The sequence below is a fragment of the Coloeus monedula genome (genome assembly GCF_965178545.1).
Source record: "Coloeus monedula genome assembly, chromosome: 2".
In the NCBI taxonomy this organism is placed as follows: Eukaryota; Metazoa; Chordata; class Aves; order Passeriformes; family Corvidae; genus Coloeus; species Coloeus monedula.
The window spans coordinates 8,763,690-8,791,633 of record NC_138782.1 but is presented as its reverse complement, the minus strand read 5'-3'; the positions used below and the strand labels follow the sequence as shown (position 1 = coordinate 8,791,633).

At 41.5% G+C, this 27,944-nt stretch overlaps 1 protein-coding gene across 1 annotated transcript in view; it reads right to left on the bottom strand.

Annotated features, from left to right (window-relative positions):
* The window catches only part of PCSK2 (proprotein convertase subtilisin/kexin type 2), a gene marked incomplete at its 5' end in the record, with an annotated part of 110,381 nt that overhangs the window by 56,426 nt on the left and 26,011 nt on the right, over positions 1 to 27,944 (bottom strand). The gene's annotated exons all lie outside the window — the stretch shown is intronic.

Below are 27,944 nucleotides of genomic sequence, written 5' to 3'. Positions count from 1 at the left end.
TGGATAGCCTTTCCTGCCTGAGAGGGACCAATCTGATTTTCATTTATACCTCAACATATGTTATACATGAGGTGAAGGGATTCCTATAGGGGCTGTACACGTGTTGGCAGCCCTGTCCCCAGGGAGACTTCACCTGGCAGCCAATCAGGGGAGAGAGAGCTTGCACGGTCAGGCTGCAAGCAACCCCCCACTTTCCGGCAGAGCAGAGCCGCAGATGCCCGGAAAAAAAATGCTCGGGAAATCGGGCTATGGCAGGAGCTTTAGCAGATAAAAGCAGTGAACTGCGACACAACCGGGGGCCATTTTTTACTTTGAGTTTCTTGCAGGGAGCAAGGACCGCCCCCGGAGGGTTAGCTTGGCCACCCTCCCTCCCTCACCTTTGTCTCTCTGCGATCCTGCTTCTTCCCTAGCTGTCTTCTCTGTCCGCACCCTGTCCCGCTCTGCTTCGCCACTTCCCCCGAGGCAGCTTGTCGCCGCGACAACCTAGTACTCCACTGCTTCCCTGACAGGGCAGACGGTGCCTGTAGCCAGCCCGCAGCCGCCGCCGCCCGCAGCCACCATGCCCCAACCCTGAGAACCCGGAGCTGCTCCAGGAGTGCGTCCTGAAATGAATGAGGGACTTGTCTTTACAAACAAGCTGTGGGCCTGCTGGAAGATAAAACTAGTATTGAGAGATAAAAGAAACAATGGGAAGGATTCCACTGATTGATGAATGGAAAGAAAGAGATTTGTCTTTACAAATAAACTATAGGTCTGCTGATAAGTGAAATCGGATATTGAGAGATGAAAGAAACAATGAGAAGAACCATAAGAATTAAAATAAAAGCGGGGTTATACATTAGAAGGGAGTCTTAGGTATTAGGCGTTTCGGGAAGTCTGTACCTCTCAAGTACCTCAGCCAATGGGGAAAGAGAGAGGGAAATGCGGTCAAGAAATTAAGAGAAATAGGAGGCTGCGTCCTCCAAAAATTTGAGAGACCCCAGAGGAAATGCCCCATGGCCTCTCCCTTTATTCAAATAAAGTAACAGGACTCCTCTGTCTCCATTTTGGACACAAACCTCTGGTGTTTGTGGATTCATTTTCCTGACAGTCTGTAGGCATGGCAGCCTGTTCTCCGCTGACGGAAGGGACACGGAGCCTGCGGCTGCTTGGAAATCATGCCTAGCCCACCATGGGAGCCATGCGGACTCATCGCAGCTTGCGACATGCATGCTCCATCTGCTGAACTGACAACGACATAGTGCCCAGGGTTCTTGCAGTAACGCTGTCCCTGTCTTCTGTTTCTTTCTCTGTATCTCTTTTTCCCCTCTCTGCTCTCTTTTGTATCCCCTTTCAGTAGGAACACTTACCCTTTTTTATCAGTGAATGGTTCTCAGATATAATGCTGCATTTGCGCTTTATTTTCGTCCGAGAAATCTATCAAAAAGAATCCCCCCCAACTCCCCTTTTTACAGCAGGACGGGACACTACCAAAGAAATTTTCTGGGAGAAAAAAAACAGGTGTTGTGAGCTTTCATCATAATTCTGAGGCTCTCAAAAATGTCTTGTAAAGTGATCTACTTTCATGCATTATCCTTCCAATAAATAAGTGATAAATAAATATACTGGCAAGAAAAAACTGTATAGCAAAAAAGCCACTAAACTGACCACACTGGCTGAAGTGTAGGATATGAAAATACAAGTTATGAAACACAAGTCGTCACAGTTTTTTAGAAATGCTTTTCTTTACGTACTGGAAATCCACAAAACATTTAAGGAAGCACTGCAGAATATAAGTTAAACATGCAAATATCTTTGGAGGCAGGAACTTCAAATGTCAGACCATAATCACCTTATTTGTACCTATGTAAAAGAGCATTCCTAAAGGAGAAGACTCAGTGGTTGTAACTGGAGTTGTAACATTTACTAACATATTCACAGACCTTGCAAAAGTGCTGTCATCTTTGGCATACTCATTTTGTACTCTTCAGTCTAACACCTGGAAACAAGATAGCATGAAGAGTACCAATATTTAATTGTAAAAAAAAAAAAAAGGAAAAGAAAATAAAAAATCTAGCCTTCTTGATCAAAGAGAAATGCTTAAAACCATAAATTAAGTACACGTTTAGGTGCAGCAAGAAAGCAGTAAGACCCCTGACATTTACTTAGGCATGTTCTTGAAAAGAATCTGTGGTTATTAAATAAATCTAGTAACTCAGAGAACCACTTCTACATGTGTGACTTTGGCATTTTTGATTAAAAATTCATACATATGAGTTACACTGCTGTGTCATAGCAACCTATATATATATAGTGTCAGTCAAAATCAACAGAGGAGAAATTCATCCAAAGGTTCAATCAGATCTTAGATCCCGGTTTCATCTCTGTCTTAAGACATCTCACCAAGCACTGTCTTTTATGCTCCTGCTTTAATTAACTGAGACAGAAAGACGCCTCCAAGAATGATTCAACTGACCTAACTGATGGGGACTAAAAGCTGTTTTCCTCACAGCTATATTGTTTCATTATAACCCCAAAAACCTAATACCAATTCACAGTGAGCAGGATGGGGCACAGCATGGCCTGAAAAGACAGTGTCAAAGGTTTCTAACAATCTACTTGTATGAATTTTAAATCCTTAACTAAAGGCACCAAATGGTAAAATACTGAACTGGTGCTTTCATTTATATGTGTGTTCCCAACACTAGTGCAGGTTCTTTAGAAGTGGAATGGATTGAAAGTAAAGAAAAAACCTAATATGAAATAACCTCGTAAGAGGACAGTGACTAAGCAGGACCCATACAAGGTGTACTTTGTGGCACCAGGTCGCTGTACACAGTAAAGAAATCACAGTGTTTGACAGTTCTAAGATAAAGCTCAGTGATGCCATGGAGACAGAGCATCACCTGTCACTCTGCCTCCCCCCTCCCCAGTCTCACCCCTGCCTCTCTGCTCGCCACTGCAAACCCCAAGCTGTCACCACAGAACATAATTAGGAACAGAAGACAAGCCTCATTCACAGGGATGCAAGAGAAAAAGATTTCAGGCATTTGTGCTCCCACGTAAGCTTGCTGGTTCTGCAGGACATGATGCATTAAGGCACTGAATTAGGATTTAGTACAAAAGGATTTTTACTAATTAAAAAGCAATGCTGGGGAGCCCTGGCTTGTCTTTAAGACAATGGGGAGGAAGAGGGGGAGCAATTTGCAGAAATAGCACAGGCTGTCTTCCCTGTTCAGTATCATCTCGTTTGTCTGATTTGTTCCATCTTCACAATACAACATAATGTATTTTTTGTGAAACATTAAAATTTCCTGAGACAAGGAAATACACTCCTCAAAGAGGCATAATCTTTGCTGAACTGAAAGCACTCTGCAGGCTTTTTTCTGAATGTTTCACTTGGAGGAAGGGCATACAGGATGTCACCATCCACAGACAGAACATTCTCAGAAATTCTGGGACCTCTTCTTCACTACAAAAACAAAGGGGGTTTCCTCATTTTTGCAAATGACAGTAAGTCACACAATTGAATCCGGAAAAGATTACGCATTTTTGTCAAAAAAAGAGTTGAAAGTTTTGGAAAAGGTCTTGGTAGTTTTTTCCATGAGCTACAAATTGCCTCAGTCGGTTGCCTTGTAACATGATCTTAACCAGCTCAAGGTAAGAACTTGCCTTTCTCCTCACAAAGATGTGTTTAGAAAGCAATGAACCCAAGAACAGGTAACATCCATCTACTCCAGAAAAAAAAGATCCCCAAAGAACAAACTTGGAAAATGATAATGCAAATGCAGTGATCTGGGTGGAAAACTGCCCATTTAGGGCTGCACACAGATGATTCAGCAAAATCCTAGTCTTGTCAACTGGGTACCTACATTAGAAAAATGCTTTTCCTTCTGAGAAGGAAATTCCTGCTTTCATATCTAGTCTAGATCAGGAGAGGGACTGCATCTGATTCTGCTTCTATTTCATGGTTTTCTTCTGAAAGAAGAGTAGGCCTCCCGTGGACATCAGTAATGCAGGGGTGTCTTGGAGTGATTTTATGACAATACTGTGTTCCCCTATTGTCTGCTTCATGCCGAGAAATGGATCCTGCAGCTGTAAGCTGGGTCCGAGGAAAGGAGGGGGGAAGCCAGGCGAATTCCTCAGCAAGGTTTGTGTTCAAGGACACTGCACACACACTCCCCCGCGTTCTCACCGCTGCAGAGCCGAGGCAGCAGCTTCCTGCTTTTAGCTGGCCTGTTAGCTGAGGCAAGAGGTTTTTTTCCCAGGACTGCATACCGGCATACCGAAATCCTCCGGAACTTCTTCCTCCCCTGGAACTCTTAGCCTACCTGTGATCTGAGAACCAGATCGTCGGACCCCGTGGACTGGCAGGCAGGCTGCAGGGACACCGCATCCCGACCTCGGGAGAGGCCGAGCCAGCTACAGAGGGAACTCTAAATCCACCACCTTTCTCTGCATCGAGGAGATTATCTGACATTATTCGTATTTTTCCTGTGCCCTGCTGGCACTTAGTTAAATAAATAGGTTTTTTTCACTTTCACACAAGAAAATTCCTTTCGTAATTGGTGGGGGAGGGAGTGCCGAAACCAGCCTTTTCTTTAGAAAACATCCTGTTCACTTCAGGACGTTTCCTCCTAAATTTGTCTTAAACCGAGGCAAAAGGCATTAAGTACCACATCACGGTTTCAAAAACACATGCAATAGAGAACATGTCTGTATGTCCAACAGTAGAAAAGTATTGCAAAACATTCTCATCTTGTACCATCCATAATCCCATCTGCTTGTGTGACATTCAGACCTGGAACCCAGCCCTCAATCCCACACAAAATGCAACCATCTTTTAAATCCTTGTTTCTCTAACTGAAGCAGAAAAACCAGCATTCATAGGACTCTGGCTTTTGATAACAGTCACGAAATTATTCAAGCCTGTAAAGTATGATATTTATTAGAACCCAATGAAGCAACAAGATTTTCTTACCAAATAGCATGAATTTTACCATCTCAAACTTAGGTTTATTTATTTACAATAACAGCCTTTTGTTTATTTCATTTTTAATTAATTTCTTCCTTTTTCATTAGGATACAAGATTAAGTACAGATCAGGTTCTGAGCACCTGCTTTATTAGCATAGGACTAAACCATGAAAAAGTTACTAGCTTGTTGCAAGCAGAATGAAGGTCATGTATCAAAGGGAGCCCATGGATGCTAAGATCTTTACAAGAAAAAAAGTTTTCAAGTATTGCTTTTTACTATACTTGTATTTATGCATGGTACATAAAGTTACTTATATGATAATAAACCAGCAGGACACCGATGCAAAACCAGTTAACAAAATAATCAATTGACTGCAGTACTGCTCTGGAAGGGCCAGAAACTGCAGCACTCTACTGTGCTCTCTGCTCCTATGAATGCCAAGACAATCAGTTCCTCATTTTAAAGGAACAGGGTTAATTGCACTGATGAGATCCTGCAGTTAAATTACTCTGTTATATGGCACATAAATGACAGATTTACTAAATTATACCAGTGGGTGTACAAAAGTGAAACAGTACCCACAACTTGAACCACAAATATCAAGAACTTCAAAACAGGAGAATTTGAATCAAATTCCAGAGGAAGAAGGCAGTCCCAACTGATGACATCAAATAGGCATGTTGGGGGATTTTTTTTTAAAACCACAAACAAACACATAGCAGTGAGCTGATCAATCAAAGGAAGTAATGGTTCTTTTTTCTCTAAAGCCTCAGGGTCAATACAGGTCTGTTCATGAAGGTGAAATAAGAAGTGGAAACTGATAACCTGTATTTTTAAAGTAAGGCTGGTGGTTGGACTTAGGCCCTATAAACTTTACTGAAGATCAACATCCCTTGAAGGTGGTTTGGAACAGTGTGTCCAGATGCACAAAGGCATCACCAAATAAACCACCTTCAGATAGTGGAAAACTATGTCCTGACTCTTGGCAGCATTAATTTCTGATATCCAAAGAAACATGGGGGCAGCAAAAGAGAGAGACAGAAAAGTTCAACTGAGCCAACCCACACCCAACCCTTTAGAAAATAATGAGAATGGGACAACATGTACATACAGGAGCTTTTAGGGGTATTATCCATAAATGACATCCCTCTGTTGCTAAAGCCAATACAGAGTTACTGAGTGTATCTTTTACCTCTGATTTCTAAGTAAACACAAAGGCATTTAATTTTACTGTCCACTCCATCTGCATATCATGAGAGACATAAATATTAGAGAAATACAATGTCAGAGAGGAGCACCCATCTCACACTCTACATTTTTGTTAAAGGCCACAAAGTAACCAAGTTTTCTGTGACTCTCCACCACAAAATAAAAGGAGTAACATTGAAGCCCCTCACTAGCAAAAAGAAAGTACAGATCTACTTGAACTGCAGCAAATCAGATGAACCAAGCAAAACTGAATCACTTTTAAATGGCAATGGGGACAGCTCATTTCTATAAATGAACCGATAACCAGGGGTGGTGGGGCTGCTAAATGCCACTCAGCCAGTCCTATTGGGTTTGAATGGCCTGGTTTTGGCAGCAGTGGCGCTGCAGGGGTGGCTTCTGCAAGAAGCTGCTAGAAGCTTCCACCATGTCTGGCAGAGACAAGCCCTGGCAGCTCCAAAGACAGACTTGCCACTGGCCAAGGCTGGGCCAGTTAGAAATGGTGGTAATGCTTCTGTGATAACACATTTAAGAAGAAAGAAAAAAAAAGTTATTGTGCAGTTGTAGTTGCCAGAAAAGAGTGGGGTGAGAGTATGTGAGAGGAACAACTGCAAACACCAAGGTCAGTGGAAAAGGAGGGGCAGGAGGTACTCCAGGCATCAGAGCTGGGATTCCTCTGCAGCCTGTGGTATAGACCATGGTGAAGCAGGCTGTTCTCTGTAGCCCATGGGGATCCATGGGGATGCAGAGATCCACCTGCAGCCTATGGAGGAGACCCATACCAGAGCAGGTAGAGGCCTGAGAGGAGGCTGTGAACCCATGCGAGGCCCACGGAGAGAGGAACCCACGCTGGACCAGCCTGTCCTTGGAGGACTGCACCCCATGGAAGAGTGACCCATGCTGCAGCAGTTTTGGGAGGACTGCTGCCCATGGGATGGACTCATATTGTAGCAGTTTGCAGGGAACCATTGCTCATGAGATGGACTCACGCTGGAAGTTTGTGGAGAACTGTCTCCTGTGGGAGGGCCCCCACAGTGGTGCAGGGGAATAACTCCTCTCCTTGAACAGTGGGAGAAACCACAGGTAATGATGCTGACTTAGGCAGGGGAAAACATGCAGACAATCAATGTGATTGATAAAGCAAGCTTCATTTATTAGCAACACAGAGGCACTTATATAGTGTGAAAGTACATGCTTATCAGTTCTTTAATTAGTTTAAACTTACAAAAGCGCATTCTTACTTCTACATAATTGGGTTAGATAAAAGACTACATTTGGCAAGCTTCTATTATTTATGTTTTGACTTGAGAGATCAAAGATCTTCCTCCCTTCTCATGGTCAGTACATCTTATCAGCACAGGACTGTACCTCCTTAAAACTCCCTTTTGGTTCTCAGGCCTGTTTCTCACACAGGCATTTTCTCATGGAGGCATTTTCTTGTGCAGGCTTTGCTTGTACAGTTCTTTTATTGATCTGGTTTTATCAATGATCCATGTCCCTCATCCTCTAACCATTCTCCAACATAATGAACTGACCATAACCCCATTTCCTGTCTCCTTGCGCCACTGGAGTAGGAGGTAGAGCTGGGAAGGAGGGAGGAGTGGGTTGGGGGGAAGGTTTTTTAAGGGTTCATTTTATTTCTCATTATCCTGCTCTGATTTTGTTAGCGTAATAAATTCAATTCAATAAATTCAATTACAGCCTGTTTTGCCTGTGATGGTATTTGATGAGGGATCTCTCCCGGTTCTTACCTCAACCCATGAACCCTTCATTATATTTTCTCTCCCTTGTCCTGCTGGGGAGTGAGAGAATGGATTTGGTGGCTGCCTGGCATCTGGCCAGGGTCAAACCATTACATAGAGCAATGCAGAAAATTGATGCCTTTTGTTGTCACAGAGTTGGGTCCATCTGCTCAATTTCAAACTTTCTGAGTCTGTTATGTGGCCCAGAAAGCACAAGCAGGGATATCAGAGGGCTTGTGAGTGTCACTGGCATCCAATACTTACTAATAAAATGAGAGCTGGTCCTCTCAAGCAAACTAATGACTTTCAAAGGCTCTCATGGATCTCTCCATACCTAGCAACAAGTCCCTGTTGCTAAATGTAGGTGTTTCTGGAGGATTATTCATAACAACTTCTCCAAGTATCTCTTCTAGCTGTATCCATTAACCCCTGTGGAGTGTTCTGTACAGGGACTCGCCCTATAGCAAAGACGTAGCAGCTATTAGAGCACAAATCCTTAGAAACTTGTAAGTTTATCAACACAACTTTCCCCACCACTTCTAAGCAAAGGACAGATAAAGAATTTAATTTTTTTTTTTTGCAATTTCAAAGATTTCATTAAAGGAAAAATGCATCTCTTTCCATGAAATACTTGTATCACTCTTGGTTTATGTATTTTTAAATGGCTATTTTCATAATGACAAGCACAGACTGCATGAGAATTGCTTTGATTTCTAGGAAAAGTAATGTTCCCTGTAAAATAGATCTCTTTTCCATTGTTTTTAGCCACCCCTCTACCTTGCTTTTACTTTTTTGTTTTGTTACTAGTTGAAACAATGTCACTGGATATCAAGGACCTGCGGGGTTTTTTTATTATTACACTTGGATGTTCTGGATCAGTTCTAGTTTTGGGGCAAACCAGCCCCATTTGCCTGCCCAAACACTTTTAAGCTTACACAGATCATAAGCAGATACTAAAGTCTCTGGACACTCATGCTGTCCCCAGTGACCCCTCTTGACACGTCTTTTCATTTTTACTTGACTCCTGCTTGTGTTCCTTGAACTTTTGCTCTATTCCTCTGAACTTGGTATTGCAAAAGTGTCACTTGTGGGTGAACAAAACAGGGACAAAACACTGTACAATAAACTCTTACAAAAGACTTACTGATTGCATTCCACATGAAAATCTGGCATAGCTGGGACTGCTCATTAACTTCTCTGCAAAAATCACAGAAAATCATAACACCAGAGGTACAGCCATTTAGGAAACCACCCCAGTTCATCATCAATCAGACAACAGTAAAGTATGAAGCTGAACAGCCTGAGTTCAAAGGTTTCACACAGGCAAATAACCTTTCTTGATGGAAACACAGCCTAAAGGACTTCAGCTTCAACCAAGTTCACGTTTTTTAAAAAATACACAAAAACTACCGTCCTTCTGCCTTTTTTTTGTGACCTTTTGTTTTCCTGATATTAGTTCAGTTCTTGGTAAATAAGGAGCTTTCGAAAATAAAAGAAGGGGAAAGGAAATCAATATTTTTGTCCATTTAGCAGGCCTCTCACAGTTCAGCGACATTCAGGAAGCAGAAAGCAAAGAGACAAGGAATCAATGTGTAAGAGGAGACTGCAGATCATATTCAACCTACTCAGCTAAGCAATCAATAGCTCCTCTAGTTTCTACTTTGAAATGCAAGTGAGCTGGTCAGGCTGCAATGTAAAATCAATGCTGAGTATGGATGGTCTACAGTGGAAAATGCCAATTTGGTAAAACAGAGATTTTCTTGGGATCGTGCCCTCTTTGACAAGATTTTTTTGCCCCAGGATAGAATTTATTAAGGGGAAACACTGAGACAGAGGAAAAAGCCTTGCATATCTTGATATTCTGTGCACTGCCTCAAGAATGAGCAAACTGGTTCACACCTCTACTTTCTCTTCAGTTTGGCAGGAGGGCCATATCAAGATCTACACTATCACAGGGCAGGCTATTCTCAGATTCCAATTTTTTTTCCACTGCTTAGATGAGCCAGCACGAGAGCCAAGAGCATTTCTGAAATCTTAAGAAGTTTCCAAAGGAATGAAAAACTGCTTCTTATTCTCTACATAATACCAAAAAAGACAAAGCAAATTATATTTTCTTCAGTGTCTTGCAAGATGGCAAGACAGTCACTTCAGTTACAAAATCAAAGATCTCTGTGAGGAAGAAATTCCCTGGAGTTGGGCTATAACCACATACATTAGTCTTTCCAGTAGATCTGCAGAGACTGCAAACCACAGGGACACTTTATCAGTGGGTAAACTGTGGGTAAACTAGTGGGTAAATTTTGCACTTTGCTGTCTCACCAGTTACATGGGTCAAATAAATGATCAGCCTTTCCAAATCAATCAGAATAATCACCCCTCATGGGCATAAACCACATGCCCTGTGGCAGGAAAGAAAACTGGGCCTTGTGTATATAGGTCATTATCGACTGCAGATCCTCCCTAGCTGCAAAATTAGGAAAACTGTGACTTGCACAAACTTTATCTTTTATTCCTTTGCCAAGTACTGCAGATATGACTTTCTTAAAACATTATGCTTGGAAAAAAACCAAACCTGCCTTCTTCTTCTTCCTCAATAGTAAAAGTCTTTTTGTGGAGTGATTTCTACTTATTACTTATTATTCGACTTTCTTAAAACATTATGCTTGGAAAAAAAAAACAAACCTGCCTTCTTCTTCCTCAATAGTAAAAGTCTTTTTGTGGAGTGATTTCTACTTATTACAAAGGCCACCATCAATCTTTGAGGTGATAACCAGAGTAGATATAAGTTATATTTGCACCCTCTCTGTGGTATAAAAAGGGTTTTAATTTAAGTGGGAATCAGGCCCAGATCATCTTTAAGATTGCAAAACTTTTGGCTGTGTCTGTGCAATACAAAGAAGAGAGATGTGCACATGATGGTGAATCTTCTAATTTAATTATTCTCTCTGTCATCACTTGTAATTTTGGACCATTTCTTATACCCCTGGGCAGTCATCCGGCACCGGACTTCCATCCTACTCCACAACTCACTGGTCCTTTAAGGAGATATGTACTACACAATCCATCCTTATATAACCTCCTTTGTAGTGATTCCATTAGTACAGTTGCTGCTTCCAGACAAGCGATAAATATCTGATACATCCCAAGAGAACAGGAGTGCTCACATGCTAAAGATTTCTCTAACTGTTGATTTAAAGTTAATTTATTTCACAAAACATGTCTCCAGATATGTGGGGACTGTGAGAAAATACCACCTGCAGAAAAATCTGCTGAATTTGGTTTGTATGGGAAGACTCAACTAAAAGGTAAAGTTATTATTTTTGTTGAAATGTAGCCTTGACTCACTCTAACACAGAAGAGACTTCTTGTAAATGTGTGAATACTTGTGCTAATGCCCAAACACATTTGGAGTCATAAAGCACCACTTGTAGCAGCTTCACCTCTAACTTCATGTATTTCCCTTTTAAAGATGCAAATTTGCTTTACAGACAATAAGTTTCGGTGTACTCCATATGGACAGATTAGAAGTGCTTTCATATACACCTGTGGAGGTAAAGTTTAGGGAAACCGAGTAAGCAGGATGAGGTCTTAAACTAAGTCTGCAGCATATGCTGAAAATACACCCCCTCATCTCCAAAGTGATTCTGCACTTAAAAGCCAGCTTCTGACCTTTACTATAACTCACCATATTTCCACTTCATTCTCCACAGCCTCTTTCCCACTCAAATTTTATCTAAATAGGTCTTCACTCAACTTGAAACAATTGCTTGGAAAATTAAAATATGCATTTTCTCTCACAGAATTACTGGCACGGATTACCCTGTTTCCATGTTACAGGAAATCCGCCATAACGACCCACTCATTGAAGAGACACCTACTGCTCTGTCTTTTATGTAATTTATTTTGCTCTTCACCTGTACTCCATTTCTAAACCCAGACATTTTTATATAGCTGACCCCCAAACCAACTGACAGCACTCAGTCATGGTAATCATGGCAGGAGCTGTTGGAGACTTCCCTCATGCCATGGAGCTTAGAGTAAAAGTTTACTTCAGCTTTCTCTGCTCCTTCTGAGCAGTTGGGCCCCACTAGATCCAGAGGTAGTGAAATACTTTCACTCAAAATTGTTGCCAGAATCTCAGCTGAAGAGCAGTTTCCCAGAACAAAAATGGTATCACAGCTCTGGGAAGGAAGGGAGGCAGACTAGTGTCAGTGCTGCTGTCCTACATGCAGTGCATGAACTAAGCTGAAAATCAATCTGACCTAAATTAAGAAAGTCTGAGTCAAAAGAATTCTTTAAAACTAGCTGTGGGTCCTCAAACCTGGAGTCAGGAGGTGACAGTGAAGTAAAGGTTGGCTCCACCATGCAGAATCCAGGCTTTCTCAAAAGTGGTTTCAGAAAGTGCACCAAGTGCCTTTTGATCACTTTTTCCTGGCTGCAACCCTTGGGAGTGCCCTGCAGAATGTAATTATTCTCTTTTGCAACCTCTTCTGCACTGTCACTCCGCAATACAATTTTTCCTTTCCCTGCTTTTCCTGCTCTGTGAGGAAATGATGTAGTTTGAAGCTGAGGAGAAGAGGTGTTTTGGCTACTATGAAAGGGAGCACCTCTGCACAGGCAGAAGAGGACACCACAGCCAGCCACATACTCCTCCAGGAGCTCCTGTGGTCCCTGCTCTGACTCGGGTCCCCACTGCACCATGCTGATAGGTTGCTAGCAGGGATTACGGCCCACTGCTGTCAACAACTTCCAACCAGGTGGTAATGACATCTGCAGAAGATCCATTTAGCTTTAATAAAGAACAAAGGCTATTTTTACAAAGCTGCCTGCCTGGAGTGATACAGCAACAATTGCCAAAGAAGTCTTGTAGCGGGGGGGGTGCCGGGAGCAGGGGAATCCAGCGAGAGTCACGATACGAACACTGATACGATTTGAGCATCGTGCTCCCCTTTATTATCCCGTTACACCAAGTTATACTTTTTCCCAAAGTTCACGCCCCTTTCCCATGAGAAAGCCTCTAAGCAGCGGGGGAGCTGACCAGTGTATACCTTTTCCCAAGGCTGTTCAAGGCTGCCAGCTAGCAGGTGCCTTGTAAGCCTGTTTTCAGCCTGAGGCCCCATCAGGGGTACTTCTGCAACAGCCCTGGGATGCCCAAGCCCTCCTGGGGTATCCTATATTCCACAAGGAATCCCTCTACAAAGTCTAAGCTTATTCTAGTATTTCAAACCTGTAATACTTAAATTTCAATGTTACATGAGTGGCAGTGATATAGTGAGCCTTTCTTGTCCATTTGCAACACCTTCAGAGCTCTGTTGCTTGTCGCAGTGGAAATGAGATAAAGAATTGCAAACCACTGATCTTCCTAAAGTGCTGTCTGGTGGATATTACACAGGCTGCACAATGTCTTCTCTGAGGAAATTTCATAACTAGAAGCCAGACACAAAACAGAAGCCAGTCTTTTGACAGAGGGAAAACTGCAATTATGCTGCTGCTGACATTCACATATCCGCTCATGCAACTAAAAGCAGAGCAGTTGTTCACAGCTACTTTATTCTATCACCATAATACATGGGACAGAAAAGACATGGGAGCTTGCTCCCATGCATGCCTTTCCCAGCCCAGTAGGAAGCTACTGATGATTTATATTGATTGAGCTTCACAGGTTGCAATTGCACTTTTTCAGTTCCTAGGTTCAGAGGTTTATGGATCCCCATCACAAACCACATTAATAAAATCAGCAGAGGTTTATGTATCACTGTAGTAGAGCACTGGGTTAGTAGAATATAGCTGCCAGGGACAAGCCATCTGCCACACAGAATCATTTCTAGAGAACAATTTCTGTAATAAGAGGAAACGTAGGAAAAACTGGGAAGTAAGAGACTGGCCTATAAAAAGGAAAGAAACAGCCAGAGTCGTACTGTTCTGGCCTTTATCCAAACTAGTTTTTGTTTTGATACTTTCAAAGGATTGTGCTTGACCCTTGTCAAGACGTATACATCAGAATCCTGTCTTTTAATTGTCAAATGTTCTCTTTCAGTTCCAGCCTTGGAGCCTGCAGAATGCAGTTGCAGAGCTTGCTGGTGCCCAGCACCAAGGCAGGGATAGCCACATCAGTGCACTTTTCCCACCTTGTCCCAGATTCTGGCGGCCATCAAGTGGCACAACAGCACCACTCTGCACCTGAACTCCTGAAGTGTCCAGTGCTCAGCTTGAGCAGCATATTGAACCCATATCCCCCCAGAAAAGCCTAACAGTTCTTTCCTTGACCAGAGATGCACCAGATGATGAGTGATTTGGCAAAGGGATCACATCCCACATGAAACTGTAGGCAGGAGAGCTAACACAGTGCAGTGGTGAGGTCAGTATTGCAGGGAGAGACACACAGAGCTGGCCCAAGCACAACAGAGCCCACAGAGAAGGAAAAACCTGTGAAACTGAGACAAGTATTAATATGCTCAGTTCATCCCAGAGAAAACTCTCCTCAGTGACAACACAAAGACAGGGCAGTAAAAGGCACTATCCCTGGAAGTATTCAAAGCCAGGTTGGATGTGTCTTTGAGCAACTTGGTCTACTGGAAGGTGTCCCTGCCCGGGGCAAGGGGTTGGAACTAGATGGTCTTTAAGGTCCGTTCCAACCCAGATCATTCTTTGATACTAACGCACAAAAGTGTGGTCTGAATATTCTTTATGGGTTTTCTTAAGACCCACTTTAGCAGAGAGGTTTTTTACATCCTTGCCCAGGTTTTCCAGCAGCCTGTCCCACAGACTGCTGGCCAAGCCTCTCTCTAAAGCACATCTGCACAATTAAAATTATTTTCAAAAATCTTAAAGGCAAAGGGGTTTCTGCCTTGATTTCAAGGACTAGGTCATCCAAGTGGTTTGGAGTTGTCACAAGTCCCTCTATTTATCCACTGCCTAGAGCAATGGAAAATGGTTCCTGAAGAATACAAAACTCATTATTAATTGCAGTTTCATGTGCACTAGCAGGGATTTTGGTACCAGAATTTTTCCTAGTTCCCACTGGGTCAGAGCAGAGGCTGGTTTAAATGAAGTGATAAAATGATCATCCTGCTGAAAATTCTTTGAACCATTGTTGCTTTTTTTGGCCAGGAATGAGGAAGTATCTTTTCAGTTCAGTTATTAGCATAAAATAATTAGACTTTGGGGTATATTTTGCTCCCAGTGCATATACATAACTTGTATTAATATTAATAGGGACTTCTCTATTCACAGCCATTGAAAGGAGCCCATACCCCAAAGGACTGAGAAAAGCAAAAGCATATTTAGAGTTTAGTCTATCACCAAAGATTTCCACAGACTCCTGTAAACTGCTGTCTTCATAATATACTTCTTTCTCTTCCTAGTTTATTTCCAATGAGACAAATGTTTAGCAAATCATGGAAGAAAATAATTTGCTCAGGATTCCTACTGCAGACAATCAAAAATGATCATGCAAATTCTATGGAAATTGCTCTTTGTGTCCAGACTTTGAAACCAAATTCATGTTATGGTGTCCACAGAATAAAAAATTAACAGAAAAGCTTCCCTCGTGAAATTGTATTTCTTCCGTATGAGAAGTGATAAATCTCTGATTAATACTAACAGTGCCTGCTGCATGCCCATTTAGCGGCTCTTCATATTTCCAAAAAGCCAGAATTAATTTGTGTTATGGCAAGCACTCAAGCAGTATCTTCCAGAGCAACAAAAGAGAGATTTGGGAAGATAAACTATTACAGCAGAAGGATTCGCTTCCTGACAATTTGAAAAGATGCCTGGACTGGCACCAGGATATAAAGTCCCACGTGTCTTGGTCCTGAAGAAGCGTAAAATATCCATTGCTAAATGACAGAATCATAGACATGGCAAGTCGTCACCAATGCAATGATATCAGAGATAACGTCCTTTGTTCTGGGCCTTTCCTTTAAGGGCAAGGTGAGCTGTACCTACAAATGACCATCACCAAAGAAAAATGACGAACAACAAAGTGATGCCAATGATACAGCAGAATTATATAAGGGATGAAACTGCCAAGGTCTTGGCTCAAAATATCATTTTATGAGACTGAGTGTAATAGTAGTGTTCTGCAAAACGGAAACGTGAACAAAAAAAACAGAAAAGTTCTGGGGTTCATGAAAAGGACTGAAAATTTCCTTCATGTCTTCTGGGTAGGGCCCCTCATCATTCTTCACTTTCCTTTCAGGGAAGGTCAACCCAGTTATTATTGTTATTCTCTCTTGTTTCATCTCACCCCATTCACCATGGACTGAATTGCAAATGAGATCCAAGTAATGCTCTAGCTTAGAAAGTACTTCTTAAAATGCAGTCATATTCCCTATCCCAACACCAGCTGCCCCTCCAATAAAAAAAAAAAAAAAAAAGTGAGAATGGTGTCAGAGGAACAGTCAGGATGGAGGAGGCAGGAATACTTAAACTCAGGAACACCACTGCGAAAAAAGAACTGGTGAGCCTCTACAGTGGAACAACAGTGTACATTTGGTACTAGCTTCTTGGCAAAGATTCAGTTCTCCAGAAGTGCAAAGACCCAGGTTCCACCTCTTCTTGCCCAAGGGTAAATACACTCCATTCATTTCAGTGAGATTACTTCAGATTTTCACTGCTGCAAACTGGAGAAACATCTGTCTCTTGTTTTTAACACCATCCCTCTAAGGAAAAACACTGTTCAAAGCTTCCCTCTGGTTGAACTCAAACTTCACAGGTCCCAAAAGGTGATGAAAACTGTCCAGAGCAATTTTTTCTTCCCTTTATATTAATTCCCAAAGCACGCAGCATTTACAGAGGATGAAAGCATAAGCTCATACCTTACACAAGTGTGTAGCCGAGGTCATGGCTTGGTCAGGGATGAAGAAAGCAGATGGTTATTTTGTTTGGTTTTTTCCTTGAGATCTCATGAAAACACAGTCCTTAAAAGCTACTTTATTGCTCAGAAAAACTTATCTGAGGTCCTTATAGAAAATAGGGCTGAAAAAAAACCCACCTTACCTGTTGTCAACCTTCACAAGAAAAAACATAAAGGCAGAACTGAAAAAAGGTCTCTCCTATTCCCCCCTCATATGTTTCCTCTCAGTTTAACTCAGGACTTGACAAAAAAATGCATATAAATATCAAGCAAATTATTCATCATGTCTTTCATCAAAATCATTAGCTCCTCTAGTCAGGCTGGGCAGGCAGCTGCTGTTTTAATCAAGCAAAACATATGAAAAGAGGTTTCAAATCACAAAGGGGACAAAAACTATTTATCATTTCATTTTCCATCTCCATCAGAGTGTAATGCACTCAAAGACAACAGAACCTGGGCCTGGAGGTAGTGCTGCAGTGTGGGATCAGACCTAAGAAGATTCCTGGTCCTGATGATGCTCCTGGTAGTTGGGGCAGGAGGACGGCAAGGAGCTAAATAACAGCTTCCTACCTGCTGAGATCCAGGAGACCTCAAATTTCCATAAGCAAATATTATAATAAAAACCTGCAATACCCACATAACTCTTACTGCTAAGAAATCACTGATTCATCTGTCTGACAAACCATACCTTCCCCAGCCAGTCATCACAAGTTTGAGGTCAGTAGTATAGTCTAAAGCAGGTCTAAGGCAGCAAAAAGACACACAGTTCCCCGAATTTCTGCTGCTTTTCACCTGAAAATACAAAGGCAAGGGGCTGTTGGATTTTACCTTCTGTGCCCCTGTATATTTTAGATATATGAACTAAAACACATTCAGTCAAATAACGTGTGCATAGCTTATACAAAAAGTGAGTCATTCACTGGACAGCAAAGAATGAAAATAGTAAATTTTAAAATGCTACTTAGGTTAAAGTCTCTTTAGCATGAAGTCTGCTCCTTCAACTCTCTATTAACACTAGAGAGGTTTTCTCCATCTGCTGCTGCTTTTACCCTGGATAAGGAAATACATGGGAATAGCTGGAATGAGCCATGGGGAAGCAAGGACAGAAAACAGAGGCAGGACAACTAGTACTGAATTATACCTAGGGACAAATGACTCCATACAGTTGTGCTGTTATTTTTTGCTTAGATAGCCTCTAGCACAGTGATTTCTCCCGCGCCTCCAGATCATGCATGTGGAAACACTAGACAACTAATTACAGTTTAAGGTTACTGTCCTTAGTCTTTTAGGCTTCAGAGGATCTGCCCTAATCTCTTGGGTTTCATTTTTCCTCTACTGTTCTCATCTCAGTTTTCTTATTGCCCAGGTGTTGTAAAGACCACAAATGGCTGCAATCCAACTTCTTTTTTTTGTTGTTGTTTTTTGGGGGGTTTTTTTGTGGTTTTTTGGAGGGTTTATTTGTTTTGGGTTTTTTTCTTCCAGACAGTAGATTGGGCATCTCAGAGCTACTCCTGCTTCTGCTCTGCTCTGCTGTATGACCTTTTGGAAAATTTAAGGTCCTCTTCCTCCCACATTTATTTCCAGCATTTGTGAAATACACATAATCCATATTTGAAATGTGCTTTGAAACCTGTACTTAAATATTGTTTCATTAAATACTATAAAAGACCACAAATTATTTCAGACAGACAGATCATTTCAGTGGGAGACCTGCACGTATTAAATCACCAAAGCAGTCCTTTTCTCACTTTTGTCTATTTTGTAGGCAGACAGAAAGCATTTGGGAAGATTCATCCGACCTTCTGGCTCACACTGTATTATTCATTGTTTGCAAGTCAAATAGGTAATTCACCTTGCACACACTTCTCAAGTGCAGTGCTAATAAGAAAACCTTGAAAAATAGTTGATTTTTCTGACAAACAACATTTACATGTAAACACCTGTCCTTAAAGAAATACATCCTCTCTCTATGCAAAAATGTTCAGTATTCCACAGTGAATGGCAGGACACCAGTAGACGTTAGATCAATTCAGACTCCTAAAAGCAATGTTCTTTTCCATACCTTTCCATTTCAATCTGGAATTTGCATTTCTTTCATACAGTTAAACTTTCTTCCAAACCTTGCTGGCACATGAAAGTGAAAACACTTCATCATTAAAATCCGAATTCCACTGAGACAGCATATGGCAATTCTGAAATGAAACAAAAAAAACATTTTCTCCCTATGGCAAGTTGCTCACTCCATACAAAGCTTTCATCCGTAGGGATAACTACCCAAACCCAATCATTTATATCCCCTTTTCCAGGTTTTTCATGAACTAGCTTCCAGGATCTAAAAAAAAAAAAATACTAGTGATATCTCATCTTCTCAAGTTAAGTGGTGAGCTTTTTCAGTTTGCAGTGAACTATAGACTATGAGTAAAGTGCTTTCTCCTTTGAGGGACTACATCACTCAGCTTGCATCATCTCCTAAGAATGGGTTCAAGAAGCTGTTAAGTCTGCTCTGACTGAATGAAATCTCAGACTCTACAGATGTTTTTAGAAAAGGCAGAGTGAGCTGAGCTCCCCTGGATTTGTTTGTGAGAAGCTCTAGTCCCTCACAGTGGCACTGCTGCCTGTAAGTTTGTTCTTAGCCATCTAGATCCAATTAAGAAGACAAGCGAAGTGAGCAGCGAGTTACCCAGGAGAAGGCTGGAGTCCTGGCTGATCATCACATGCTTCTTCTAGAAGTTGTCTCCCACTAGCTATTTTTCCTTGAAACATGCATGAAACATACTTTTCACATTCTGGAAACTGGAGTCAGACCTACAGAAGTCTGGGATTAGAATGTTCATTTGGAAAGAATAATGAAACTGAAGAAAACAGTCAAAAATGACCATGAAACGAAATCTAGAAGGTTCCAACCAGAAACTCTGAAACAAAATGAGACTTATTTTTTGCTAAATAAAATAATTTTTTCCTGATGAAGTATTTCAAATATGAAAATGTAGATTCTACTTCTTTGTGACTCACTATGAACAATATGAGTCAAAGTCTTAAAGATATGTTTTCTTTGGGAAAATAGTAATTATAGTTAGTTGATTGTCCAGTGGAAAAATTTTCATAAGTTTTCCTTATAACACGCCCTGCACAACTTGGGTAAGGACCCTTGAGATTTATGAGCTATATACACAGAGCTGGAAACAGGGAAGTAAGTTTAAGATGGATATGACCCTTCCTCTTTTCAGAAAATAAACAGTCCAATAACAATCAAGTGAATTATTCCAAGAAAAGCTCATGTTCCAAAAGTAAAACATACTCAATGAATGTTTTCCCAGGAAAGCATCACAATTGAGAAGTGAAAATAGAGCAAGCACTGCACAATTATATTAGTAAATCCTGGCCAAAGATATCCAGCATTTTTGTTCAAATTTTGCCAGCGATACTTGTTGGCCCAAGGGAGCAGGTCCAGGAGATGAGTGAAGGTTTTACAACACAAGTTCAGCTTGTTTTGAGTTGGAAAAAAAAAAGCAGCTAAAATGGTACTTATAAGGTTTATACAAGGTATCTCATATTTTTACATCACTGTGCAGTCACTGACTAGACTATGGTTTTTCCCAAGCACAGAGTGCTACAGTCAACAGCTCCTCAAACTCCTGGTTTTGCTGGGACAAAATGCCTCCAGACATAATAGCCCTGACTTTGGTGGAGCCATGGGGAGGACAAAAGTGATCCAGAAGCTCTGCAGGGCAAGGCTGGCTGAGCGCCAGGGAGAACAGCAGCCAAACGCAGATGATGGGCTCAGCACTAAGTTTATCGTATTTGCTGGATGGCAAAGCCAAGTTAGATGGGAACAAATGTAATCAATACCTCAGCCTCAGACTCCAAGACAAAACACAGGGCATCTTCTCACCCCAGTGGCTTCTTTTATTTTTCAGGTTCTGGATGTGGTACAGATCCAACGTATCTGTACCTCCTCCAAAGAAAAGGAATAGGAGTGTGAAGAGCTGGCAACCAGGTATTAATGCTGACCATAACACTGCAGTGTTACATAACCTAGAGCCTGGCAGTAATCAGCTCAGTGACACTGCTGTGAAACCAGGAGCATAATAATAATTAGATCTGGCAATTGTGGTTCTTCTTGTCTTGAAGTCTTGTGAAAACTTCATGTCTGCAAAGCTCTGCAAAGCTCTGCAAAGCTCATGGATCCCTTACCATGTATTCCTCTGTATGAAAGTATAATGCTCAGAATGAAGTAAGATAAAGAGCATGAAGACAGACTATTTACATTGATGACATATTAAATCTGTACCCATATTAAGAGTGTACTTCTTTTCAGCATTCAGAGAGCAGATAGCTTGCAATATAAAATGCAAAGCTCTATTTTCACAGCAAAGTGGCCATTCAGATATCAGTCCTTATAAGCAAAATTGTAATATTTGCCAGAGTCCACTTATAATGGTATGGAATTGATACTATACAAATAATTTGGGAAAATATGTACCATAGAGATGTTTAATATTTCTTAGTCTTTCCAAGGTGTTTTTTCCTACACAGGACTGTTCTCTCCCTCAGTATGAAAGTTCCCAAGGCCAAGAAGCATATATTCAACTTCACCAATCCATGACATACATATTAGCATTTTAATTACTATTGACTATTTTCAGCTGTTAGAGGCTGAAAAAGCCATGTTCCAATGTAGCATCAAATAACTACTGCAGCAAACTACTCAGCAATAATTTAAATCTAAACCTTTCATTTATTTCCATTGTATCTCCAAATACTGCTACCAACTTTCAGTGACTTTTGTAAAATCCCTTTTTGTATTCACGGAGCACATCATACATACAAACAATGATTTCACAGATGTATTTAAAACTCCATATTGGTTTCTGGGCTGTTGAGTTGGTGGCAAAAAAACCCTTACTGTTATACTTAAGATATTGCATACACACTGAAGATCTGGAAACACAGAATGCCTGTAGCAACAGTGTTTTAGAAAAGACTGCAATAAACCAACAGAGCAAAATGCTGTTCACAAAATAAAACACTTATCAAATTTTAAACAGTAAAGTATGTTAAATGACATGAGTGGATGCACTACATAATACATTTATTATGTGATATAGTAGCATATGACATTACATTGATTCTTCTAGCTTAGAAGAAAGGGATTGGGGTTTTTAAAGTTACAGCCCTGTGACACAAGCTCTGGTACAGCATTCTTAGATACCCAAAAAACTACACCAAAAAATATTCCAGTCTTATGTTGTTATTGATTTAACTGTACACCATCAGTTGCACCACCTTTTATTTACTGCCAATGTCAGATATATTAAATGGTCACTTAACTGTACATACAAGAAACCCCATCAACTGTTGTAACAGCTGATTTTCTGACATCAAGAAAGAATAGAAATAAACTTAAAAATTTATTTTGCTTCATTCTAGACCTACCTCACTGAATTTCTGATACATTTCTTTTGACATTATCACAGGAACAATTTCATGACCTAAAGACTAGTTTATCCCCTGCATTCCACAGGCAGAGGAGTACTCCCTTACTTATATAAGCAGTGCAAGAAGGGCAGAGTAGTGGGAAAACCTTTTTCCTTACTTAACAGACACGTAAATCTCCTCTTTGCAGCCTTGATGATTTCTTGTTTTGAATGACACAGTTCATTCAACATATGCAGCATATTTCCTGCAATTACTTATCTCTGCCCTACTGCCTGTATGACCCTTTCTCTTTCCATGTCTGAAGGGCAGGTTGAATTCCCAGAAACTGACTCTAACTGTGTCTGATTTTTTTTTTAAACACTGCGCTGCAATTTCTGCTGCTTCTTTTTTCTTGTGTTCTCAGATAATAACATTCATAAATCTGTATATTTCAATAACCACTCACCAACATCTGCAAAGGGTCTGTCATAAAAGAAAAATGCCCATTTAAGCATTAAATTTTCTCAGCAACAAGACACACACAAAATCAATTACCAGATGACATACAGGTGACTAAAGCTCCCTCAAGAAAATTGTCCTTTTTTCTTACAATACTTGGCAGCTGGCTTCATTATGAATTAGAAACACCAAAACCAGCCCTGAGCTGTATGGAAAAGCAAAATAAATACCATTCAAGAGGGTAACTTGAAAAAGGTAGCAGCACCAGAAGAGGCCTCCTTCTGTGAACTGGTACAGACTCTTGGAAACCCTTCCTGAAACACACTGGATAAAGCATAAGACAGCTTACACAAGAAATTGTAATCCAGGGATCCATTCATGGAGGTCACTGCCTGTTTTCTGTACAACATGTTTCATTTCGTCAAGATGACCAAGACAAAAATTTCTTCAGTACTTGTTTGCAGTGCAGCTTCAATGAATAGTGTGTAGGTTTGAGGGTGGTTGGGGGTTTTCTTCAGCTTTGGAAAGAAGACATTTCCTCTCATGAGTTTTCCTTGGCTTTTCAATAATTATTACAGATACTTAAACACAGCTTTTACTACTTAATGTTCCATTTCATATCGAAAAGATAACACCGACGCAGGTGTAATGCTGCCCTGTAGTCTCATAAAATTATGGCAGCTCCAAACTTCTCCTGAACATAATCCTACCAGCATACCAGCCTCATGACAACAGATATTAACAGCAAAATGCTAAATAGACTTTACTGGGAAGTCTGTCAACCTCTACCATCTGCAGCATAGAAGATACAAAAACAGGAAGGGCTTTTTGTCCTACCATTCTCCCATCTCTCTGTCGTAACACACACACACCTCCCTGCACAGCAGAGAACTGGATGATGAACCTGAATCTTCCCTCTAAGATTTGAGAGGGGATGGCAAGTCTTGGGCATTACATTCACCTATATAATGTTTAGCTCCACAGAGGCTGAAAATTTTATATGAATCTGGGATCACTGCTGTGGTGAACTGCACAAAAACTAATCCCTCTACCCACAGTGTCAACAGTAGGATTACCACAATGCACTGGTCAAGTGATGACCCTTTCTTCTCCAGCTACCTGAAAGCAATCTTCTCCAGCTACCCCTTTGCTTTCAGGAGGAAACCAGCTTTCTTCTCAAATGGAGGAAGCATCTTGGGATATCATCCAAGGTCCTATCAGAAACTTCCCAGGAAATCAAAGTCACCAACACTGGTCAGGAATCTGATAAATCAAGATGTGGGGCATGGAGCAGGAGGAAAGATGCCAAAAACAACTGTAAATTGCTCTTATTGCTTTGCTCTAGGGACAGAATATTATTTGGTTCCAGTAACAGAAGGCTGGAGAAACAAGTTACACCTCCACAGCAATTACAAAGGTCTGAACAAAGGGAAGCTCCAATGGCTCCTACCCCTTGCATCCCCAGATCACTGCACTCCCCACTGGCTGGAGAACTAGGGAGAACTGAGGAAAATGGGGTTTTCCTGATCTTATCAGGAAGATTTTAATTTTTGCAACGGGGAAGATCTGTGCTGGCAGCTAAGAGAGAAAGGCAAAAGGCTCCACCATTAGCCCAGCTCAAACATGTCATTAATGCTGCTGGAAAAGGCCCTGAAGATTGATTTATCTTGCACTGCCATTGCTAAGGGCTGCTGTGCTTCTTCCTAAACTGCCATCCATCCCTCTTTTTCCCTGTTAAAGATGAACAGTGGATGAAATATTAACCCCTGGCAGCACTTGACAACCCCTGCCCAGGGGCGGCAGAGGGCAATTCTGCCTTCACAGGTTGCAAGGGTCCAATCACAAACAAGCCACTCACATTAAGGGAGCATATAAAGGATCTCAGGTGACGAACGAGATGAAAGATTTTGATTTATTCAATTAAAGCTTAGATCCTCTGCATTTACAGCCCCCTTTTTCTCCTTGTCCCATGAGACAAGCAGTTTGGGAATACTGTTAAACCATAGGCATCTGGTTAACTATTCCTAGAAGAAGCTCTGCATCTACCCACCTCAAGACTCCTGGATCAGCACGGTCAAGTCCCCCTTCCTAATCTCTTTCAGAAATGTAACAACTGCCATCACCTGGGATGTTTCTTTCCAAAGACGTCTTCATCTAAGTGCCAAACTCACTCTCAGTGGAAGATTTTCATTTAACCTTTCCTCCCTCCACACATACATATTTATTCTCCCAATAGCAACACAGATCCACTCGCATAGAGACATCAGTAATGGGACTCAGTTCTTCTTTGTATATTAAAGCTTCTTTCCTGAGTGGGATTAATCTTGGCAGCTGTCTGACAAGAGAGACTGTGTGGGAGGAAAATGGTTTTATCTAAAACTTGAAAAAAACCAAAATAATCTTTGAGAGAACAAACTATGTTTCAACCCTTCTCCTCCAGGGGAAGACTATTTACAAACAGAAAATACCCACCAACAGCAAAAACACAGAAGTATTGCTCTGAAAGGTAGTATAATGACCATGTATTTTCTCCTTCCTTTTTTTTATGTGGCCACTTTTCAAAATGTTTACATAATAATACAGCTGAGACCACAGCTGTATTTATAATACAGGAGACAGAAGATAAGTCAGCTTTGAAAATAAAAATGAAGCTATATTGGATTTGAATGGCCTGGTTTTGGCAGCAGTGGCGCTGCAGGGGTGGCTTCTGCAAGAAGCTGCTAGAAGCTTCCACCATGTCTGGCAGAGACAAGCCCTGGCAGCTCCAAAGACAGACTTGCCACTGGCCAAGGCTGGGCCAGTTAGAAATGGTGGTAATGCTTCTGTGATAACACATTTAAGAAGAAAGAAAAAAAAAGTTATTGTGCAGTTGTAGTTGCCAGAAAAGAGTGGGGTGAGAGTATGTGAGAGGAACAACTGCAAACACCAAGGTCAGTGGAAAAGGAGGGGCAGGAGGTACTCCAGGCATCAGAGCTGGGATTCCTCTGCAGCCTGTGGTATAGACCATGGTGAAGCAGGCTGTTCTCTGTAGCCCATGGGGATCCATGGGGATGCAGAGATCCACCTGCAGCCTATGGAGGAGACCCATACCAGAGCAGGTAGAGGCCTGAGAGGAGGCTGTGAACCCATGCGAGGCCCACGGAGAGAGGAACCCACGCTGGACCAGCCTGTCCTTGGAGGACTGCACCCCATGGAAGAGTGACCCATGCTGCAGCAGTTTTGGGAGGACTGCTGCCCATGGGATGGACTCATATTGTAGCAGTTTGCAGGGAACCATTGCTCATGAGATGGACTCACGCTGGAAGTTTGTGGAGAACTGTCTCCTGTGGGAGGGCCCCCACAGTGGTGCAGGGGAATAACTCCTCTCCTTGAACAGTGGGAGAAACCACAGGTAGTGAACTGACCATAACCCCATTCCCTGTCTCCTTGCACCTCTGGAGTAGGAGGTAGAGCTGGGAAGGAGGGGGGAGTGGGTTGGGGGGAAGGTTTTTTAAGGGTTCATTTTACTTTCATTATCCTGCTCTGATTTTGTTAGTGTAATAAATTCAATTCATATCTCTAATTACAGCCTGTTTTGCCTGTGATGGTATTTGATGAGGGATCTCTCCCGGTTCTTATCTCAACCCATGAACCCTTCATTATATTTTCTCTCCCCTGTCCTGCTCAGAAGGGGAGTGACAGAATGAATTGGTAGGCACCTGGCATCCAGCCAGCGTCAGCCCACTACAGAAGCAAATTCCATGGTTTTGTTTTCTTTTAGCTGTGGTGGAGCAGGAAAGGACTCCATTTCCCATCCTGCCTCTACTGTACTACCAAACAAGGCAATATGAAGTATCTTCCTATTTCTGATTCACTTTTCCAGGGCAATCTCATTGATGAAACACGCCACTGCCCCTCATTAAAAACAAAGTTTGCTTTTACAGAAGCTGTATTTCCCATTGCTCACAGGGAACACTCTCTAAAGGTCCCCTTGCTCTGAGGTTGTGTTGTGACCAGCACTTAGCAAGCTGCATATTTTGATGTCAATGTGGACACCTTGTTTCCAGTCTGTCTAGCCTACCCCATGCTCTTCCATGTCCCACTCAGCTTATGGGTCCCTCCATACCCACATCACTCAACCTTCTCACTGACTCTGGGCTCTTGTGCCAACCTGTCCCATTCACTCTCTCTTCACATTTACACTGATGCCTGGTCCCATCCTACTCTGGCTCCTCACGGCTTTATTCCACCCAGGGCCCTTATCCTTGCTGTCACCTCCGCCTAGCTGTCTGTGTCCATGGGTCATGGCAAGGGCTGCTTCCCTGTCTGCAGCTTCAGGGCAAAGTACAACAGCCCCTTAAATGAAGTCTTCCAAGGCCAAAAAAGCCTAATGGCTGACATTTTGGTCTGAGACATTTCTGCTAAAGCAATAAACAAGTAAAGGCATATGAAAATGCAATTTCACATGCAGAATGCTTGAGATGTTGCTGCTATGTCTTAGCTCATTAAGAATTCCAGCTTAAAGATGTAAAAATGGTAAAGGAAATCCCTCTCCTCCCCACAATTCATTTAGCATGGAAGGAACATAAGCTAAAATAACAAAGTAGAATTGCACCTGGAAATCACAGAAATTTGCAACTGATGCAAAAGAGTCAAAGCAAACCTCTCCTGGAAGGTTCTCTGTACCTCAGATAATGTAATTTAAATAACAAAAGAGTCTCCATTTGAAGCAGTTCAGTTCACTGTGGAATTTGCCACCTTGACAGTAAGGATCCCCGACAGAACAGTACTGACAGCAAAAGCCACGATGCCTCATGCATCTACACTTTTTTCTTGAACAGTTCAATAGGACAACACACTATGTGACACTACTACATGTACCTTCACGCGCTGCCAGGACTGCTTCAGGCTTCAGTAATATGAATCTATTAAATAATGTCAAAACCATTGTACTTGAGATGGTTCTTCAGAACAAAGATTAGTTCTTGCTGGATTTCTAGGAATTTAAAAACGTTCCATTCCCACCCCTTGACTGTAGTGATGTTTATCACATAACTGCTGTAACGTGTTTAGCATAGCTCTGAATTATTTTGTTTAAAACATACAGTAAATTTTACACAACAAAGCATTTTTGAGCATTTTAAAAGACATGCAGAACATGGAAATGATGCAGTAACCTGTTTGCGTAGTGCTGTGTCATCTGTCAGACTCCTGAAAAACTGACATGGATCCTCAAGGGACTTACTTGATTAGACAACATTAATTAATTGAGTGAACATCTGTGCTGTTTTTCAGCTAATAATTAAAATTAGCTAAGCATTGCAACC